Source organism: Rhododendron vialii, chromosome 10a, assembly GCF_030253575.1.
Source record: "Rhododendron vialii isolate Sample 1 chromosome 10a, ASM3025357v1".
Lineage (NCBI taxonomy): Eukaryota > Viridiplantae > Streptophyta > Magnoliopsida > Ericales > Ericaceae > Rhododendron > Rhododendron vialii.
Window position 1 is genome coordinate 3796096 of NC_080566.1, and position 6776 is coordinate 3802871.

The 6776-nt window shown below is 40.2% G+C and overlaps 1 long non-coding RNA gene across 1 annotated transcript; it reads right to left on the reverse strand.

The window, feature by feature from the left end:
* Nucleotides 1–4482: 4482 nt before the first annotated feature.
* On the reverse strand, nucleotides 4483–6437 carry LOC131304776 (uncharacterized). Its single transcript, XR_009192470.1, has 2 exons — nucleotides 6211–6437; nucleotides 4483–4728 (listed from the first exon to the last, which is right to left on the reverse strand). It is a non-coding gene; the product is annotated as an uncharacterized LOC131304776 (long non-coding RNA).
* Nucleotides 6438–6776: the final 339 nt, after the last annotated feature.

Sequence of the window (6776 nt, forward strand, 5' to 3'; positions counted from 1 at the left end):
TCTCTCTCTCTCTCTCTCATTAGGGTTAGGTTTATGATTTTCCATACCACATTCATCTAAATGTGGGACTCCTCGGAGAGTTGAGCCATCTTTTGTGGTGAGTCCTACATGATTGATATTCTGAGGGTTTGGAGCAAGCTGGAGCGGTGTAAAACCAGAAACTTGCATAGCGGAGCTAGGAGTGCTAGGGTGTGGGCAAACGTGAGAAAGAAACGAATCTAGCCTTCTTTGTAATACTACTAGTGATCACTTATTGACCCCTATAGTCATCTCAAATACCGTGTATGTTTCGTCCTATATGTGTTTTAACTCACTTTCCCTATAACTTTTTGCGCACATTCACAGTCCACACACACGACATCAAGAGAGAGCGCAATCAATGGTGGTACTCTATCAAACAGTCATTCAAAATGCACCTACGGATTGAAGTGCAACTTGTTCGCACCTATCTCGATCAAACAAATTTTTGACAACATATTCTTCGTGCAAGTTATACGAGACGAAGGGTTCAAGGATCGTAATTGTGGATTCAGAGTTACCCAATTGTTAAGTACACTATCAATCAAATAATAACATCATGATCATTTTAATTTCCAGATGACTTTGAAGTGAACTGGTGTTTTAGCCTCAGAGGGTTTGGAGCAAGCTGGAGCAGTGTAAAATCAGAAACTTGCATAACGGAGTAGGAGTGTTAGGGTGTGGGCATGGTCCTTGGCCTGTGTGTCCTTGGGCGAGACTTCCTAGGGAAGACTGATCACCCAAGGGGACTCCAAAAATGAAGATTGGATTCATTTGACAGAAGATCGGATGAGGAAGTACTCGACATATTGAGGAGCATACATTTGTGTCACAATCACGGAGGGTTTTCACTTTTGCTAGTCTGTTTCCTGAATTTATCTGTATCCAAAGAAATGGCGCAGTTCTTATGTTATGACTTATGAGGGATTCCCAGGACAGCAAAGACGTAAAATTGAGAACAATAATCTTCATATGGCCATATTAGCATGTTAGTATTCAAGGGAAATGTCTTCCTCTAAACTGAACGAGGATTTTATCATGAACTGTTTAGCCGACGTTCTTTTTCATCCTATTGTGTAAAGGAGGAATGATGAATACAATGACTATGACGATTCAATTAAGCTGTTTCCCTTGAGTATGATGGAATAACTTACATTGGCATTAGGAAACGCTTAGTGCTTATCTATCTATATCTCATGGAAGTTGTCCTTTCGAAAACTTACTCTTTGAAGCTAGACTTTTCAGAAGGGATCTGGCTCCCCTAGCTCCAGTTAGGTTTTTGGACTGGATGAACATCTTATGGAGCCACCACGGTTCTCATTTATTTTATTTGAACTGTTCGATTATATTCATAAGTGGAACCATATTCCCCTTTCAGTTGGCAACCTTCCTTCTCTATGTGGTCTAGATCTAATTTTTAACGCAAGTAATTTGGATCCCGAATTATTTACACATTAAAGCATACAATAATTTTACCTTCAACGAGTCGAAAAAATCAATTTTAAAATTCTACTCATTGAAGGACAAAAAGGAAAACGACAAGAAATTAAGACCAAAAGAGAGATATATCCCAGTATTTTTTTAATGGTTTGATTTCATTTTTTTTTGTTATATCCAATATGTGTAGACATGTTGCATATTTTTCCTTTTGCGAACGGTTATTTTTAGTTGTTTGGCTTTCGAAAAAGAAATTTCATCTTCATCTTCTATCCTTGATGTCGTTTGTGTAGCCCCTGTGAAATACTTGTCCATTACGCTCCCATGTGGCCAGAATAATGGACTGCCTTTTGCGGCCTAAAACCAAAAAAATAATTTACTCCACTTGATGAATCAGAGAAATCCAACCTGGAAATGACACCATACAGGTACGTGGAAGCAAAGCAATGGAGCGATCAATGGAAATGACACCATAAGTCCCGGCGTAATGTCAGAGAGCTAGACAGAAGCACTGGTTTCAAAGGATTCTCAAAGGCCCGAAGACTCAAAGCTCAAGCTGAATCACCTCCAACTTGGTGGTGAGATGACAACGACGGAGGTGGAAGGGGCGTGGTGGTGGTATAGTAGTGATAAGAGGGTGGTGGTAGACGGGTTAAAGGTGTGGTCTTGGGTGTTGTTGCAGGAGTGTTTTTTGCGAGACACCTTGTGTTTGTGCCCCGCTCGGATCTGGGAATCACTCAACAAATGCGCGCCAGGCGCGATCACGGTGCGTCACGGGCACATCAGTGTGCTTTTAACTATCTTGATGCACCTAGGCAAATAGGCTGCACTTTGGGCGCGCTTTGTGGGATCACTAATCATATCATTTTTCGTGTGCATTTATCATTTTCATGAGACTTCTAAGGCTTCAAAATAACGTCAAAATTTGTGCAATTGACTTAGCAACCTGCAATCACAAGAACCACTTGAGATATTACAGGTAGCAATAGACATCGAAAGATCAGAAAGAGACACAACAACAAATGTATGTTGGATTGCCTAAATGTGTACGTTTTTTCTCTATACATTTGGATCGACTACATGTGTACATTTTCGCTCTTACTACGTGCACTTTACTTCTCATATATTCCACCAATGCTAACATATCACATGATACTCAAAAATTTTGAGTACCGTGAATGGTATGGTTGGATCACAAATCAGTCAGAGTTGTCAGCGAGTAGAACGGGTGATTGGTATTCATTGCGATATAGTAATTATGTGGGTGTGTGTCAGGCAATATCCTCACACTTGGCTAATTTATTGAATGTCAATTTCTTCATGTCGTGCCTTTAGGCACAAACTTGCATTTCTATATAATAAGGAAGTAGTGCTATTAAAAATGTTCACAAGTCCAAGGACTGAGCTTTGTGGCCTGCTAAATTAATAGTTAAGATTGGTTACTTCTTTTTCGAGGGTTGTTGTGCGGTTGTGGTATGTAGCAGTGGTTGTAGGGTAGAAAGATGACCACAATTTACGTGTAATGTGCTCCTAAGTATTCTCTTATGCACCTCAGGCGCCAGAATTGTTGGGTTATGCACCCCAGGCGCAGTTCAATGCGCCTTGGGCGCCAGAAGTTGTTGGGTTATATGGCTCAGGCGCATTGAGTGGCATCCCGAGCGCAGTATCCAAACTGCAAAGTTGGCCAAACTTCTCGGCTTGCTACAGACACTTTCGAACTCTAAAATTTGCACGTTGATAGGACCTTTAAAAAGCTTGTTAAATCTACTTTCTAACTTGAGTAATTTTGATTCAAATTTATTTACACCTTAAAGCAAACAATGATTTTACCTTTAAGGAGTCGGGAAAAAATCATTTTGAAAATTACAATCATAGGACAAAAAGATAGAAGAAGATAAGAAAGGAACAACAATAGAGAGAATTATCTCAGTACCTTTAAATGGTTTTTTTTTTTGGATCTGCCCTTTTAATGGTTTGACATCATCCTTTTTCTCTTTTCAATTTTGTGAACTGTTATTTTTGTGCACTACTTTAAATCTCGTAGAAATTGAGGGCAATTTAATGTCTTCTCTTATGCCCCTCAGGCGCCAGACATTGTTGGGTTTGGGCCATAGGAACATTGTGTTAGTTTGGTCTGTTAACCAATTTTAGTGCACCCCAGGCGAATTGTGATGCGCCTCAGGCGCATTCCCTTGCGCCCCGGGCGCATCTGTAACACTTATTAACATGCTAAACTTTGGTGTCTGAAATCCAATTCAGGCGTGGTTTGAACCGTTGGGAAGCTTGTTAAATCTTCTTTCTTACCAAAGTTGTTTTGATCGAAAATCATTAGTACATCAAAGGAAATTACTATTTTACCCTTAGTGGGTCGAAAAAAAATTTAGTACAAAGATAGATTATTCGACCACTAAAGCTAAACATGTTTGGGCGCTCTCTACACATTCTAAGTTCCATTACGAACACATATTCTTAATTCTAGGATATTCCTTCATTCTGTAAGCGTTAAAAAAATCTTATAGGGCTTTCCACACTTCCTTGAGTCATCAAAAATCATTTCAACATCAAAATTCAACAAGAGCAACGCTTTTATGTTTACAAAGCAAAATTCGATTGTCTACACCACCAACACGTACAATTAATTGACCACTATGACTACCACACCGCTACAACTATCAGCACCACCACCGCCATTTGACTACCCTTGCTTGAACGTTTGCACCTTTCGAACATTTTGTAACTTAATAGATCATTGGGGAGGGGTAGGGTTACACTCGTAATGTCTGTTAGGTGACGGTGGTGGAGGTGGTGTAGTGGCGGTAGTAGTACAAAGCAAGGGCAATTTACACATAATGTGCATCAAATTATTCTCTTTTGCGCCTTAGGCACGTACAAGTCAAAGCGACCTGGACGCAAAAAAATGTTTAGTTATGCAGCTCAGGCGTATTACGTCGCGGCCCGGGTGCAACTTTCAAATAGCGAAGTAGACCAATTGCAACTTTGCAGCTTGCCATTGTGTCACGCCCTCGATTTTCAACATAAATTAACAATACCATTTGAAATACAAAGTCCTCACAATCGTACGTACAATACCCCAAAATACAATACAATTTCCGATTCAATAAATTGGTCTACGAATACAATCTTTCAAAGTAGGAATTTCATAACAAAGTCGTTTGTTATACAAGAATAAAGTACTCTCCAAAATAGCTTTAATCGATAATGTCAGCATGCACTCCAAGTACTCCATGACCATGACCATGACCTGCAATGAACCTGAAGTGGTAGGTTGAGCAAACACGTGCCCAGTAGAGAAATCTACACAACTATTATATACGAATGGAATGACAGGTGGAATGAATAACAGAAGCAAGGTACGGTATCTCAAATGAAGAAACGAAACACAACTAGTAATTTTCCCAAGGTCGAAGACATAAATGAAGTACCGTGACTACACACCAAAACTCTAATTCAACCACGAGGACTTACTATCTATATGATTTTCTCATGACTACCACTGTTCCTCATATCACTTTGAATCACCAATCCGATATCTTGACTTATGAAACTATCGTAATCAAAGAATCGCAACACCAATGTCTTTCGTATCACTTACTTACACTTTCACAATGATAGCCCATTTCCATTCACATCGTGTCACAATTTCCTCATCATTCTGTATCATGAGCAAAAGCTCCTGTCGGGCCAATTAAGAAATCCCGATACTCCCCACCAGTTCCGTCCTCACTGATGGAGCTAATTCAAGTCACACATCAAAGGTCACCATACCACAATTCCTTCGATATACTTTACAATTTAGCCATTCATCTCAGTCACATATAATGAATTCACAACAAAAACTCATTCACATAGAAGTAGTACAGATAATTTCATCTCAATCAACTCGCAATCGTTACATTAGTAGTTTCTCATCACCATACAAGCACTCACACATCAAAAGATAAACTCTCACAACGAGTTCATAGATTTCCACCTTGCAACTCGCAAAATCGTATAAGTTACGCAAGAGGTGTACCACATATCAAACACAAGGAAATGTCTCATGTATCCATGCCTAGCGTTGTTTAACTCAAAGAAATATTCTATGTGTTCGTTTTTCACTTCGCATGTCAACACATACAACCTTCGGCCACCTATACTCCTTATATTCTCTAAACCCTCGTTTCGGTGTCAAACGACTCATACGGAACCCAACGACCACTACCAAGCGTTAAGAATACCACTAGCCTCGTCAAACCATTCAACTAGTACTCAGGGGAACCTAAGAACACCCATGTTTCACCCAAACGATTCTAAGGAAAAAGGATTTCCCAACGTATACGAACATATCTATCTTATTTTGGCTGCCAAATCTTATCGGTTAAGAATTGGAAGATGAGACCACCACCATTGGAAAGTACATTTCCGGTACATGAATTTCGATATAAAATTTGCCCAAAACAGAGTTCGGATGAAAAAGTTATGCCCGTTCGAAGTTTTGCCAAAATGCTGAATTTTTCATTTCCTACCGGTAGGACACAATTTCCTACCGGTAGGAGACCACGATTTCACGAAAATGACATTACTGGACAGCTTTTCTACCGGTAGGACCAAAACTCCTACCGGTAGGACCTGGGTTTTCAGTGCACGATTTTCAGACTCCATCAGAACATTTCTAACAACGAAAACAACGATCTAAGGCACGATTCAAACACCAAATCAACACATACACACATAATAGAAATGAGAAATCCCTACCTCAAGGGTTTTGAGTAAAACCCGACCCTTTGACCCAGTCAACCGTAGCTCCACGAGGTCCGATCATGATTTTTCTTGGATATTCGGAAAGCCCGTACTCCGAATAGCAACTTTAATACTCGGGTTTTGTCCGGAATCTCACCCTAGGTGAATGAAATCGAAGAGAGAAGAGAGGAGAGAAAGTTTCGGAGGAGAGGAGAGAGAGAGACAGCCGTGAGAGAATGAGAGAATAGAGAGGAGAAATAATTCTCCTGGGAAGAATTATAGAAGTGGGGAGCAATCCCCCGCTTCTCGCACCACACACTCACACATGCACCTCTCACATAATTACCTTTATATCCTTTTACGAACACGTCACCCCGAATATCCGTACTGTCTATTTAGACGGGCCGTACGTTTATAAAAGAAAAAATATAACCTCAAAAATACGGGTCTCTACATCCTTCCCTCCTTAAAGAAATTTCGTCCCCGAAATTTGCATAGAATAGATGAAAGCACACCATCAATGGATTTCTTATCCTAAGGGCCGTGTTCACCACACAACGCTTCGTATCCGCCACTTCCGT